Source organism: Lutra lutra, chromosome 13 (assembly GCF_902655055.1).
Source record: "Lutra lutra chromosome 13, mLutLut1.2, whole genome shotgun sequence".
NCBI lineage: Eukaryota > Metazoa > Chordata > Mammalia > Carnivora > Mustelidae > Lutra > Lutra lutra.
The window spans coordinates 5,190,809-5,205,679 of NC_062290.1; the positions used below are offsets into that span (position 1 = coordinate 5,190,809).

General features: G+C 40.1%; 1 long non-coding RNA gene across 1 annotated transcript in view; it reads left to right on the plus strand.

Annotated features, from left to right (window-relative positions):
- LOC125084000 (uncharacterized) overlaps positions 1–14,871 on the plus strand; it is a 30,581-nt gene that overhangs the window by 9,652 nt on the left and 6,058 nt on the right. The window contains exon 2 of the long non-coding RNA XR_007122434.1: positions 13,347–13,445. This is a non-coding gene — a long non-coding RNA (uncharacterized LOC125084000). The remainder of the gene's footprint in view (positions 1–13,346; positions 13,446–14,871) is intronic.

Consider the following 14,871-nt stretch of genomic DNA (forward strand, 5'->3'; position numbering starts at 1 on the left):
TACTTTTCAGAGTAAAATGGTATGGGAATTTGTCTTCTTTGGGCAGGTCCCCATGTCTGAGGTGCCTGGAGGGGCATCTGCTCCTCTCTTCTCTCCATACCTTTGCCTTCCTTGTGTGGATAGTTCTGTGGGTCTTTTTGGCTCTAGACCACATCTCCACCCTTCCTACCCTCCTCATTGGGGCCTCTTATCTACATTTAGCTGTAGAGAGTCTATTCTGCTAGTCTTGAGATCATTTTCTGAGTTATTTATACTGATGGTGGGTGTTACCTAGTTGTATGCATGGGGCAAGGTGAACATAGTCTATTCCACCATTTCCTCAGAAGTCCTGAAATGCAAATGATTTTTTTATGTTGCTTTTGTGTTATGCAACTTTATTAAGTTTATTAATTATTTTGTTTATTTATTTTTTAAAAGATTATTTATTTAACAGATCACAAGTAGGCAGAGAGGCAGGCAGAGAGAGGGGAAGCAGGCTCCCTGCTGAGCAGAGAGCCTGGTGTGGGGCTCATCCTAGGACCCTGAGATCATGACCTGAGCTGAAGGCAAAGGCTTAACCCACTGAGCCACACAGGAGCCCCTTTGTGCCCTATTATTTGAGAGTTGTTTGTTTGTTTGTTTTAATGAAAGGATGTTGAATTTTGTCCAGTGTTTTTTCTGCATCTGTTGAAATAATGGGATTCTTAGATTTTGTTCTATTAACACAATGTATTGTATTGGTTGATTTGCATATGTTGAACCTTCCTTGTATCCCAGTGATAAATCTTACTGGATCAGGTTATAGGGTGGAAAATACATTGAAAAGATGTGGAGAAATAGTTAAAAGTCATTAAACAGCCCCAGGAGTACAAAAATACACAGCAGTTGTAAAGAATTAGATCTGCGTGTACCACTGTTTTGCTTTTGCACCTTTGTCATCAGTTGGCCATTCTCTTGTGGGACTGTTTCTGGGTTCTTTGCTCTGTGTTTGTCCCTTTTCTAACACCACATTGTCTTGGTTACTGTAGCTACAGAGTTTCTTTTTCAAAATTTCAAAGCTGCTACACTCCTACCATACAGGTTTTAGTATCTGTATATATATGTATACAAAGATCCTGCTGGGATTTTGTGAAGATTACACTAAATCTGTGGATCGGTTTTGAGGAACTAACATCTTTGCCATGCTGCCTTTCCAGTTACATGGGTCTTGTTTAAGTTCCATCATTAGTGTTTTATAGTCTGCATACAGATCCTTAACATATTTTGTTAGATTTAATCCTGATTTGGGGGGAAGCTATTATTAAATTTTTTTAAAACAAGACTTTTTTTTTAACTGCTAAGTAAATTTTATGTATCTATATCTGTATATATCACATTACTTTGTCCATTAAGGCATTGAAAGAACCTTAGATTGTTTCTGTATCTTGGATATTGTAAGTAATGCTGCAAACAAAATGGGGATGCAAGTATCTTTTCAAGTTAGTGTTTTTGTTTTCTTCAGATAATACACAGAAGGGAGTTTGCTGGATTATGTGATAGTTCTGTTTTTATTTATTTATTTATTTATTTATTTATTTATTTAGAAAACTGCATGCTGTTTCCCATTGTGGCTGCACCAATTTACATTCCCACCAATAGTGAGCACATGTTCCCTTTTTTCAGTGTTCTTGCCAACATGTTATTTTATTTTCCTTATAATAGCCATTCTGACAGGTATGAAGTGATAGCTCATTGTGGTTTTGATTTGCATTTTCCTGATGATTCATGACATTGAGAGTCATGTACTTGTTGGCCGTCTTAAAGTCTTTGTATTTATTATCAAGACTGACATTGAGCTTATTGCTTCTAGGAGATTTATAGTTTTAGGTTCTACATTTAAGTTTTTAATCTACTTTCAGTTAATTTTTGTGAATAGTGTAATATAGTTGTCCAGTTTCATTATTTTGCATGTCGCTGTCCTCCTTTCCAAAAACATTGATTTAACAGTGTATTTTCTGTGGGTGCTTGGGTGACTCAGTTGGTTAAGTGTCTGCCTACAGCTCAGGTCATGATCCCAGGATCCTGGAATCGAGCCCCATATTGGTCTCCCTGCTTAGCCTCAGCGGGGAGTCTGCTTCTCCCTCTCCTTCTGCCTGTCATTCCCCCTGGTTGTACTCTCTCTGTCAAATATATAAATAAAATCTTAAAAAAACCCAAAACCAGTCTGTATTTCCCAGTTGTTTATTTCTAGCTCCTTGATCATAAATTAATTGGCTTTTTATGAGAGGGTTAATTTCTGGGCTCTCTGTTGTGTTCCACTGACGTATATGTGCCTGTTTTTATGTCAATACCATACGATTTGATTACTATACTTCTACAGTATTGTTTGAAGTCAGGGAGTGTGATATTCCAGATTTGTTGGTTTTTCGCAAGGTTCCTTTGCATATTTGGGATCATCTGTGGTTTTAGAATTTTAGGATTGCTTATTTCTGTGAAAAACACAGTCGGAATTTTATTGGGGATTGTGTTGAATTTGAAGATTGGTTTGGATAGTATGCATATTTTACAGTTCTTCCAGCCCATGAACATTGAGTATCTTTCCATTTATTTGTCTTCAGTTTATTTCAGCAGTGTCTTATTACAGTTTCAAGTGTACAGTTCTTTCACCTTTTTTTTTTTTTAAAGATTTTATTTATTTGAGAGGGGAAGAGAGAGAGAAAGTTGGGTTTGATCTCAAAATGACCTGAGCTGAAATCAAGAGTCAGATGCTCAACTGAGCCATCCAGGTGCCCTGGTCTTTCACCTTCTTAAATTTCTCTCTAATTGTATTCACTTTGGTGCAGTTGTAGATGGAACTGTTTTAATTTTTCTGATAGTTCATTATTAATGTATAGAACTAACAGGGTTTTTCTGGTATATTGATTTTATATCCTGCAGCTTTCCTGGATTCTTTATTTTGTTTACAGTCTTTAAGGTTGTCTCTATGTAATATGTCATCTAAAAATAGTGACAGTTTTACTTCTTCCTTTCCAGTTTGGAGGCCTGTTATTTCTTGCCTAGTTGCTTACATGAGACTTTCAATAATATGTTGAATAAAAGTGACAAGAATATTCTCAGTTTTAGTAGGATGTTATTTGTGGGCTTGTGACATACATGCTTTATTTTGTTGAGATACATTTCCTCTATATGCTCTTGTCATAAATGTTGAATTTTTAAAATGTTTTTTCTGCATCTGTTCAGTTGATTGTACAATTCCTACTTTGTAAATGAAATTATTTAATTTTCTAATTGTTTAGAAAATTTAGAAATTGTTTGCTAATATATAGAAGTATAGTTTTTTCCCACTTAAATCCAAGTATCCCATGAGACTTAAACACTTAAGTTTTTTATTTTAATTTCAGTATTGATAACTACAGTGTTATATTAGTGTCAGGTGTACAACATAGTGATTCAGCTATTCTGTACGTTACACAGTGCTTATCATAATAATTTTGCTCTTTAATCCCTGTCATCTATTTCACAACCCCCCTCTTCTGCTAACCATCAGTTAGTTCTCTTTAGTTATGAATCTTTTTCTTGGTTTGTCTCTCTTTTGTTTTCTCCTTTGCTCATTTGTTTTCTTTCTTAAATTCCAAATATGAGTGAAATCATATGGTATTTGTCTTTCTCTGACTTATTTCATTTAGCATTATACTGTCTAACTTCATCTATGTTGTTACAAAGGGCTAGATACTCTTTTTTGTGGCTGAATAATACCCCATTGTGTGTGTGTGTGTGTGTGTGTGTGTGCGCGCGCATGTGCATACACCACTCTTTATCCATTCATCTATGGATGGACACTTGGGCTGCTCCTATAATTTAGCTATTGCAAATAATGTTACTAAACAGGGGTACATGTATCTCTTCAAATTAGTGTTTTTGTATTTCGGGGGTAAATATCCAGTAGTGCATTTACTGGATCATATAATAATTCTGTTTTTAACTTTTTTAAAAATTTATTTATTAGAGAGTGAGAGAGAACATGAACAAGGGGAAGGGGTGGAGGGAGAGGGAGAAGCAGACTTCCCACTGACCAGGGAGTCCAATGTAGGGCACATTCCCAGGACCCTTGACCTGAGCTGAAGGCAGATGCTTAACCAACTGAGCCACTCAGGTGCCCCTCTATTTTTAACTTTTTGAAGAACCTCCATTTTGTTTTCCATAGTTGTTGCACCAGCTTGCATTTTTACCAACAGTGTATGAGGGTCCCTTTTTTCCACATGCTTGCCAAGGCTTACTGTTTCTTGTTTTTTTGATTTTAGCTCTTCTGACAAGTGTGAAGTGATACCTCATTTTGATTTTGACTTGTATTTCTTTGATGATAAATAATGTTGAGCGTCTTTTCATGTGTCCATTGGCTATCTGTATGTCTTTGGAGAAATGTCTGTTGATGTTGTCTGCCCATTTTTGGATTTTTTGGGGTGGGTTGTTGAATTGTAGGAGTTGATAATTTTCAGTTTATTTTTGTGTGGTGCAAGGGAGTTGTCTATTTTTATTTTATTATTATTATTATTTTTAAGATTTACCCATCCACTTTAAAGAACGGGGGGAGGGGCAGAGTGAGAGGGAAAGAATATGAAGCCGACTCTGTGCTGAGCATAGACTTCAGTGCAGGGCTGTATTCTCACGACCCTGAATTCATGACCTGAGCTGAAACCAAGAGTTGGACATTTAACTGACTGAGCCACCCAGGCACCCCTAGTTTTATTCTTTTACATGTAGCTAGCTGTCCAGTTTTCCTAAGACCATTTGTTAGAAGAAACTGGTTTTTCCCTATTGTGTATTTTTTCCTGCTTTGTTGAGGATTAATTGACTATATAATTGTAGATTTATTTCTGGGCACTCCATTCTGTTCCATTGATCTATTTGTCTGTTTTTGTACCAGTACCATACTGCTTTGATTGCTGCAGCTTTGTATTATATCTTGAACTCTAGGATTGTAATAGCTCCAATTTGTTCTTTAAGATTGCTTTGGCTGTTTGGAGTCTTATGTTGGTCCAGCTAAATTTTAGGATTGTTGGCTGTAGTTCTGTGAAAAATGCCGTTGGTATTTTGGTAGGGGTTGCGTTAAATTTGTAAACTGCTTTGGGCAGTACATTTTAACCTTGTTTGTTCTTCCAATTCAAGTGCATGGAATGTCTTTTCATTTCTTTGTGTCTCTCTAATTTTTTCCTAAGTGTTTTATAGTTTTCAGAGTACAGATCTTTCACCTCTTTTGTTAAGTTCATTCCTTGGTATTTATTTTACTTTATCTTTTTTTTTTTTTTTTTGGTGCAATTGTAAATGGAATTTTCTTAATTTCCTTCTCTACTGCTTCATTATTGGTGTATAGGAAAACAATAAATTTCTGTACATTGATTTTGTATCCTGTGACCTTACTGAATTCATTGAGTAGTTCTGGTCGTTTTTTGGTGGTCTTTTGCATTTTCTAGATATAGTATCATGTCATCTGCAAATAGTGAAAGTTTTACTTTTTTTTTTTTTTAAATTTTATTTATTTATTTGACAGAGAGAGAAATCACAAGTAGGCAGAGATACTATAGGCAGAGGGAAGCAGACTCCCCATTAAGCAGAGAGCCTGATGCGAGCCTCGATCCCAGGACTGTGAGATCATGACCCGAGCCAAAGGCAGAGGCTTAACACACTGAGCCACCCAGGCGCCCCAAGTTTTACTTTTCTTTATTTGGATGCATTTTACTTCTTTTCGTTGTCTAATTGCCGTGGCTAGGACTTCAGTACTGTATTGAATAAGAAAGATGAGAGTGGACATCCTTGTATTGTTCCTAATATTAGCGTAGAAGTTCTCAGCTTTTCCCCATTGTGTATGATGTTTGCTGCAGGTTTTTCATGTAAGACCCTTATTATGTTATGTTTTCTCTAAACCTACTTTGTTGAGGTTTCTTACCATGAATGGACATTGTACTTTTTCAGATATCTTTTCTTTATTTATTGGAAAGATCATTTTTTTTATCCTTTCTCTTATTGATGTGATATATCACATTGATTGATTTGTGAATATTGAACTACTCTTACATCCTGGGAATAAATCCCACCTGATTGTGGTGAATGCTTTTAAAAAAGTTTTTACATTTTTAAAAGATTTTTATTAGTTAGTGAGCAAACAAGGGGCGGGGCAGTGGGAGAGGGAGACACGTGACTCCCCATGGAGCAGAGCCCAGTGTGGGCTTGATCCAGGACCCTGAGATCATGACTGAGCTGAAATCAAGAGTCAGATGCCCAGTCAACTGATTGAGCCCCCTGAATGATTTTTTACATGAATTGTTCAGTTTGGTTTGCTAGTATTTTGTTGAGGATATTTGGATTTATAGTCATGAGAAATATGGACTTGGTTGTTTTTTTTTTTTTGGGGGGGGGGGTGGGGGGTGGTTTCTTTTCTCGTTTTGGTATCAGGGTAATGCTGGTCCCGTAGAATGAATTTGGAAGTTTTCCTTTCTCTTCTATTTTTGGGAATAGTTTGAGAAGAGAAGAGAAACTCTTAATAGAAACTCTTTTTTATTTTTAAAATAAATTTACTTATTTGAGAGAGTGAGTGTGCGTGCACATGAGGCAGGGAAAGAGGAACAGAGGGAGAGAGACAGACTCTCTCTTGAGCACAGAGACTGACGTGGGGCTCCATCCCATGACGGAGATCATGACCTGAGCGGAAATCAAGAGTCAGACGCTCAACTGACTGAGCCACCCAGGTACCCGGTAAAACTGTTCTTTAAATGTTTGTTAGAATTCACCTAGTTTGAGAAGAAAAGAGAAGAGAAACTCTTAAAAAGAGAGACTCTTCTTTTTTTGTTAGAATTCACCTGTGAAGCAGTCTGGTCCTGGACTTTTGTTTGTTGGGAGTTCTTGATTACTGATTCAATTTAATTACTGGTGATTGCTCTGTTCGTATTTCTGTTTCTTCCTGCTTCAGTTTTGGTAGTTTATATGTTTCTAGGAATTTGTCCATTTCTTTAGGCTGTCCTATATATTGGTGTGCAGTTTTTCATTATCATCTCTTAAAATTGTTTGTATTTCTGTGGAGTTAGTTATTTCTCTCTCATTTGTGATTTTATTTGGATCCTTTCTCTTTTTGATAAGTTTGGCTAGGGTTTTATAAATTTTTTTTTTTTTTAAGATTTTATTGATTTGACAGAGATCACAAGTAGACAGAGAGGCAGGGAGAGAGAGAGGAGGAAGCAGAGAGCTTCTCAGCAGAGAGCATGATGCGGGGCTCGATCTCAGGTCCCTGAGATCATGACCTGAGCTGAAGGCTGAGGCTTAACCCACTGAGCTACCTGGGCGCCCCGGGGTTTATCAGTTTTAACAAAGAAGCAGCTACTGGTTTATTGATCTGTTGGGGTTTTTTTTGTTTTGTTTTGTTTTTTAGTTTCTATATCATTTATTTCTGCTTGATTCTTTTTTTTTTTTTTAAGATTTTATTTATTTATTTGACAGAGATCACAAGTAGGCAGAGAGGCAGGCAGAGAAAGAGAGGAGGGGAAGCAGGCTCGCCGGTGAACAGAGAGCCTGATGCGGGGCTCCATCCCAGGACCCTGGGACCATGACCCGAGCTGAAGGCAGAGGCTTTAATCCACTGAGCTACCCAGGTGCCCCCTATTTCTGCTTGATTCTTTATTGTTAACTTTCTTCCGCTGGTTTTAGGCTTCCCTTGTTCTTTTTTTTAGTTCCTAGGTGGAAGGTTGTGTATTTGAGATTTTTCTTGCTTTTTGAGGTATGCCTGTATTGCTATATACTTCCTTCTTAAGCCCACTTTAACTGGGGTACCTGGGTAGGTTAGTCAATTAAGCGTCTGACTTTTGGTTTCGGCTCAGGTCATGATCTCCCAGCTTTTGGATCGAGCCCCACATTGGCTCTGTGTCCAGTGTGGGGCTGTTTCAGATTCTTTCTCTCTCTCAAATAAAATACATATATATATTTTTTAAAGTAGCTTCTTTTTTTTTTTTTTTTTAAATTTTATTTATTTATTTGTCAGAAAGAGAGAGAGAGAAAGCACACAAGCAGGCAGAGAGGCAGGCAGAGGCGGGGAGAGAGAGAGAGAGAGGCAGGCTCCCCGCTGAGCAAGGAGCCCGATGGGGGACTCGATCCCAGGACCTGGGGATCATGACCTGAGCCGAAGGCAGTGGCTTAACCCACTGAGCCACCCAGGCGTCCCAAAATACATATTTTTTAAAGACCATTTTTACTGCATCCCAAAGGTTTTTGGACCATTGAATATTCATTTTTATCTCTTTGTATTTAATTTTTAAAAATTTCTTCTTTGGTTTCCTGGTTGACCCATTCATCGTTTAGTAGCATGTTGTTTAACCTCAGCGTATTTGTGCTCTTTCCAGTGGTTGACTTCCAGTTTCATAGCATTATGGTCAGAAAAGGTGCATGGTTATGACTTAAGTCTTTTTGTTTGTTGAGGCCTGTTTTGTGACCTAATATGTGATCTTTTCTGGAGAATGTCCCGTGTATACTGGAGAATAATTTGTATTCTGCTGCTTTCAGATGGAATGTTCTGATTATATCTGTTAATTCCATCTGTTCCAATGTGTTATGTAAAGCTATTGTTTCCTTGTTGATTTTCTGTGTAGGTGATCTCTGTCCATTGATGTAATTGGGGTCTTAAAGTGCCCTACTATTATTTGGGTGCTCCCATATTTGGTGCATAAATATTTATGATTGTGTCTTCTTGTTGAGTAGTCCCTTTTATTATGATATAGTACCCTTTTTTCATTTCTTGTTGCAGTCTCTGTTTCAAAGTCTTGTTTGTCCAATATAAGTATTAAAACTCCAGTTTTCTTTTGACATCCAATTTCATGATAAATTTTTCATCCCCCCCCTTTTTTTTTTTTTAAGATTTTATTTATTTATTTGACAGAGATCTCATTGTTTCTGGAGATTTTCTTCGTTTTTGTTTTTTTTTTTTTTAAATTCAGTTAGTCAACATATAGTACATCATTAGTTTCAGATGTAGAGTTCAGTAATTCATCAGTTGCATGTAACATACAGTGCTCATCACATCATGTGTCCTCAGTGCCTATCACCCTGGCAACCCACAGTTTGCTTCTGTAGTTAAGAGTCTCTCATGGTTTGTCTCCCTCTCTGTATGAAGGTTCCCCTTTCTTCACATCCTCACCAACATCTGTCATTTCCTGACTTGTTCATTTTAGCCATTTTGGTTGGTGTGAGGTGGTATCTCATTGTGGTTTTGATTTGTATTTCCCTGATGCTGAGTAATGTGGAGCATTTTCTCATGTGTCTCTTGGCCATTTGTATGTCCTCTTGGGAAAAATGTGTGTTCACGTCTTCTGCCCATTTCTTTTTTTCTTTTTTTTTTTTTTTTAAAGATTTTATTTATTTATTTGACAGAGAGAAATCACAAGTAGGCAGAGAGGCAGGCAGAGAGAGAGGAGGAAGCAGGCTCCCTGCTGAGCAGAAAGCCCGATGTGGGGCTCGAACCCAGGACCTGGGATCATGACCTGAGCCGAAGGCAGCGGCCTAACCCACTGAGCCACCCAGGCGCCCCTTCTGCCCATTTCTTGACTGGATTATTTGTGTGTGTGTGTGTGGTTTGTTTTTTTTTTTGGGGGGGGGTGTTGAGTTTGATAAGTTCTTATAGATCTTAGATATTAGCACTTTATCTGATATGTCATTTGCAATTATCTTCTCCCATTCTGTAGGTTGCCTTTTAATTCTGTTGATTGTTCCCTTTGCTGTGCAGAAGCTTCTTATCTTGATGAAGCCCCAAAAGTTCATTTTTGGTATTTTATTCCCCTTGCCTTTGGAGATATGTCTAGCAAGAAGTTGCTGCAGCCAAGGTCATAGAGGTCGTAGAGGTTGCTGCCTGTGTTCTCCTCTAGGATTTTGGTGGATTCCAGTCTCAAATTTAGGCCTTTTATCCATTTTGAGTTTATCTTTGTGTATGGTTAAGAAAATGGTCCAGTTTCATTCTTCTACACGTGGCTGTCCAGTTTTCCCAACACCATTTGTTGAAGAGACTGTCCATTTCCCATTGGATATTCTTTTCTGCTTTGTCAAAAATCAGTTGACCAGGAGCACCTGGGTGGCTCAGTCATTAAGTGTCTGCCTTCAGCTCAGGTCATGATTCCAGGGTCCTGGGATCGAGCCCCGCTTCAGGCTCCTTGCTCAGCAGGAAGGCTGCTTCTCCCTTTCCCACTCTCCCTGCTTGTGTTCCCTCTCTCACTGTCTCTGTCAAATAAAAAAATAAAATCTTTTTTAAAAAAATAAGCTGACCATATAGTTGAGGGTCCATTTCTGGGTACTCTTTCTCATCTTTGTCACTTTTGATCTTTGCACTCAGAGTCCTTTTAATATTTATTGCACGGCTTGTTTCATGGTTATGAACTTCTTCAGTATTTGTTTGGGAAACTTTGTCTCCTCCTATTCTGAATTATAGCCTTGCTGGATAGATTATTCTTGGCTGTAGAATTTCCCCATTCAGGACTTTGTATATATTATGCTCCTCCCTTCTGGCTTGCCGAGTTTCTTTTGAGAAATCTCCAGCGAGCTCTATGGGTTTTCCCTTGTAAGTTAAGGACTTTTGTTTTGTTGCTTTGAAGATTTTTTTTGTCACTGTATTTTGCAAATTTAAGTACAACATATCTTGGTGTTGGCCTGCTTTTTTGTTGATTTTGATGGGCGTTCTCTGGGCCTCCTGGATCTGGATGTCTGTTTCCTTCCTCAGGAAAGCTTTTAGTTATCATTTCTTTAAATAAATTTTCTACCCCTTTTTCTTCTAGGATCCGTGTAATATGAATGCTACTACACTTGGTGGACTTTCCCTAGCTTTGTTCTCAATCTGCATAACTTTTTTGTCTCTTGCTTTCTCAGCTTACTTTCCTTTATTCTGTCTTTCCCTGCTTCATCTAGCTTGCTGTTTATTCCATCAAGGGTATTTTTAATTTCATTTATTATGTTTATCATCTATGATTGGTTCTTTTTTCTTTCTTTGTTAAGGGTAACACCTTTGTTAAGTCCTCCACTCTCTTCTCAAGTTCAGTGAATGTCTTTATAATCCTTATTTTAAATTCTTTATCAGGCATATTACTTATCTCCATTTAGTGTAGGTCTCTTGTAGTTTTGTCTTGTTTTTTCATTTGCGACATACTCCTCTGTCTCTGTTTCTGTGTATTAGGAGAGTTGGCTGTGTCTCCTGCTCTTGAGGGTGATGGCCTTAGGAGGAGGTCTTGTAGTGCCCTGCAGTGCAGTGTCTCCTGTTGCCCAGGGCCAGGTGCTTCAGGGAGTGCCTCCTACATGTGTTTCCGGTGTGCTGGTTGCTTTGTCCTTCACTCCAGTTGTCTGCAGAGGCTCTTTGTGTGTTGTGGGTAGTGTTTGGACCCAGTTGCGGTATGGCACATATTAACAAGGTGTGTGCTTGTCTGTTTGCCAAGTGAAACCTTTTGCTGCTGGCACCAAAGCCCTGCAAAATGTATGGTTTGGAAAGGTGGTGTTGGTGGGGTTTGTACCAGTCTTCTTAGGGAGGAGGACTCACAGCGGCTGGACTGAGGCAAGCATGACTGGGAAGGGAGGATCCACTGTGGAGCGGGTGGGTGGGACTTGGTGTAAGCAAATTAGGGAGTGAATGTCAGTACTGCTCTGGTTTATGGTGAGGGGCAGGGGAGAGAAATAGCACCTGCCAGCTCCTCTCTTCCTGGAGGGATCTCCGCACCTCTCCTGTGCATTCTCTGGGATTCCCTCCTGTCTGCCCCCATGCAGTATCTCGCTGCTCTTAGTGGTGATGTGGCTTTAAGGGGCAGGGGCTGAGCTTCCTAATGCCCTGTTGGCTCTCCCGGAGCCAAGCCTGCTGATTTTTAAAATTCTAGGCTTTAAATCCCGTTGGTTCTAAGAACTCACAAAATTTGGCCCCTTACTTTCAAATCCAGTGGTTATGGGGATCTGTCTTCCCCGGGCTCCCTGGCATGACAGTCTGCTTTTCTCCCTTCTCCATGCCCCTCCTAACCAGAGATGGCTGGAGTATGTTTTTGCACCCAAGCCATGTGTCTGCCCTTTCTAACCTTCTTAAATGTGGTCTTTTCTCGAACTTTAGTTGTGGAGTTTGTTCTGCCAGTCTTCATGTCATTTTCTGGGTTATTTATGCTGCTATGTTATCCAGTTGTATCCCTCGGACAAGGGGAACATAGGGTCCTTCTACTCGACCATCTTCCCAGCTTCCCCCTCCATGAGACTTTTAAAACAGCTTTAGTGTCATTGATAGAGGTATTTTACACACACACGCTTGATGTTCATGCTGTGTATTGTAATGTAGCCGTTATCTCATGTTTCAAGCTCTATAAGCTTTGTGAACTTTAGCTGTTTTATACAAAAATGTATGGTCATGTTCAATTTTAGTCAAAAGAAAAGTAAGAATCCAAAACAAAAAAGCCCAAACCTTAAAGAATGGAGTTCTAATGGGGCAGTATGTGCTTTGCATGAGACAGTAAACGGTGCTGTCTCTCAGAGCCAGAATACGAGGGTTTCAAACTAAGGCAGTGCATAGATTTTCCTTACCATCACATCTAAACCGTCTGCACTTCTGAGAGCAGCTGCTGGGGTGAACATGGGTAATACTGCAACAAGGGGACACAGCTGTGGTCCCGCTGCACTGAGGAGGAGACTGTCACTTGGCCTTCTCAGGCCGATGGCTTGCTGACATCAGTGGGTGAAAGGAGTGCTCTGTCTGGAACCCAGAGAGCTCTCGGAGACACCTCTCAGTATGTCTGGCCTGTGGACAACAGGGTTTGAGCTGCACAGGTCCACTTTACGTGGACTTTTTATGAAGTGATATTGTAAATGTATTTTAAGATTTCTTAACATTTTCTTTTTTCTAGCTCACTTTATTCTAAGAATGCAGTATGTAATACATTTAACATACAAAGTATGTGTTAATTGGCTTACTGGTAAGGCTTCTGGTTAAGAGTAGGTGATCAGTAGTTTAGTTTTTGGTGAGTCAGGATATATGCGGATTTTCGGCTGCACGGGGGGTTGGCTCCCTTACCCCGAAGTACTAATGCCCAGTGGCAGAGTTAGGGAAAAACGAAAGCTTCCGGGAAAAGGGCATAACTGTGAAGATCCAGATCCTTTAGCAGATGCAGATCAGGATCACGGGGGAGGTGCTGGTGGGGATCAGAAGTTCACGGATGTGTAGCGTGTAGCAGGCATGTTGAGGGCTCCAGTCCTTGTCTCTTAGTTCCACCCTGTCCTTTACTTGGCACAGCTGTTCTGTTGTAGCAGGCTCTGTGCTAGCCCATAAAGGATGCTAGACAGAAGCCGCGAACGGAAGCAGAGGAGGAGGGACGGACTGACTCCCTCCTGTCTTCCATTTCCCACAGCTTCATTCTGACGGCGCTTCTCCACGCTGGTAGGGGCGGTTCTTCCTGAAAGCAGCAGCCAAGCCCAGTCTGCGGCGTCCCCAGCACGGGCAGAACCAGGTACACTGTCAGCCCCAACCACTGGCCCCTAGAACTTACTGCCAAGCCCAGAAATTCCACACTGGTCAGGTGGCAGCCCTTTTCCATACGACTGCTGTAGTCACTGAGTGGTGAACGCTCTGTTCCCTCGGCCCAGGGAAACTGCATTTTGTTACCCCCGATTCCATGGAACCCTAGTTCTCAGCCTGTGGTCCATGACCAGCAGTGTCACGTCCTCCCGGGAACGTGCTAGAAGTGCAGATATTCTCAGGCTCCACCTGGTCTATTGAGTCAGTAACTCCGATGCCTGATCAGGAATCTGTGCTCCCTAAGCCCTCCTAACGCACGCTGACGTCTGAGAACCACTGCCTTAGAGTCAGCTTGCTCTTCTGGTTGCCTCGTTAATGATTCTTCTCATTAAATTCTGTTTAAATAACTGGTGTAGGATACCCTCATACAGTAGCATTCTACCAGAATGTTTAAATATGCGTCAGTACCAATCTTTCTTATGCCCTTTGAGAAAAAAGAAAAGGGAACTTCTCCCATCCCATTCCACATGGGAGTGCATTACCTCAGATATCACTAGCAAACACGACTATCCCTAAGGACATAGATGCAAAAATCCTAAAACAACAAGGAAAATAATTAGTGCTTTGTATCCAGCATCCTATCAAAGTGGTTAAACAACATGATGAAGTGGGAAATTCATCTTAGTAATTAATGCGAGTGTGGATCAGCCTAAGATCAGTTCGTGTAAGAACCAGATTAGCAGAATGAAGAGTAAACCAGTCATCTGAGTGCAGAAAAAGCCTTTAACAGAATCTAACATCCTTTCCTAATTACAAAATAGAAAACAAAAAACAACACCCAACAGACCAGGAAGAGAGGGGGGATGTCCCACAACATGATGAAGGGAATCTATGAAAAACCTCCAGCTAGTATCATACTCGGGGGTGAAGAGCTGGAAGATTTCTCCCTGGAATCAGGAGTAAGACAAGTGTGCTTGCTTTAGCCACTGCTCAGCACTGTAAGTTTTAGCCAGAAAATTAGGCAAAAATAACTAAAAAACATCTAAATGGGAAAGGAAGAAACCTGTGTTTGGAGAGGATGTGATCTAAAATACACTAAAATAAAAAACCCTGATGAATCCACCCAAAAAAAGAACTACTAGTGCCAGGATACACGGTCAACACTATAATCAGTTGTATTTGCACACTGGCAGCGAATGGTCTGAATCACCAGAGAGCCCAGGAGCAAGCCTCGAACAGCTGAGAGACTGTTGAGACGGCAGCGCTGCCCACCGCGGTCTGCAGGTTCAGCGCAGCCCCTGTCAGAATGCCTCCCCCCGCCGGAAGTGGAAAAGCAGACTTTAAATTTCATGTGAAACAGACACTGAATAGCCAAAACAGTGTTTAAAGAACAAAGCTGGAGGACTCACGCTTGCTGA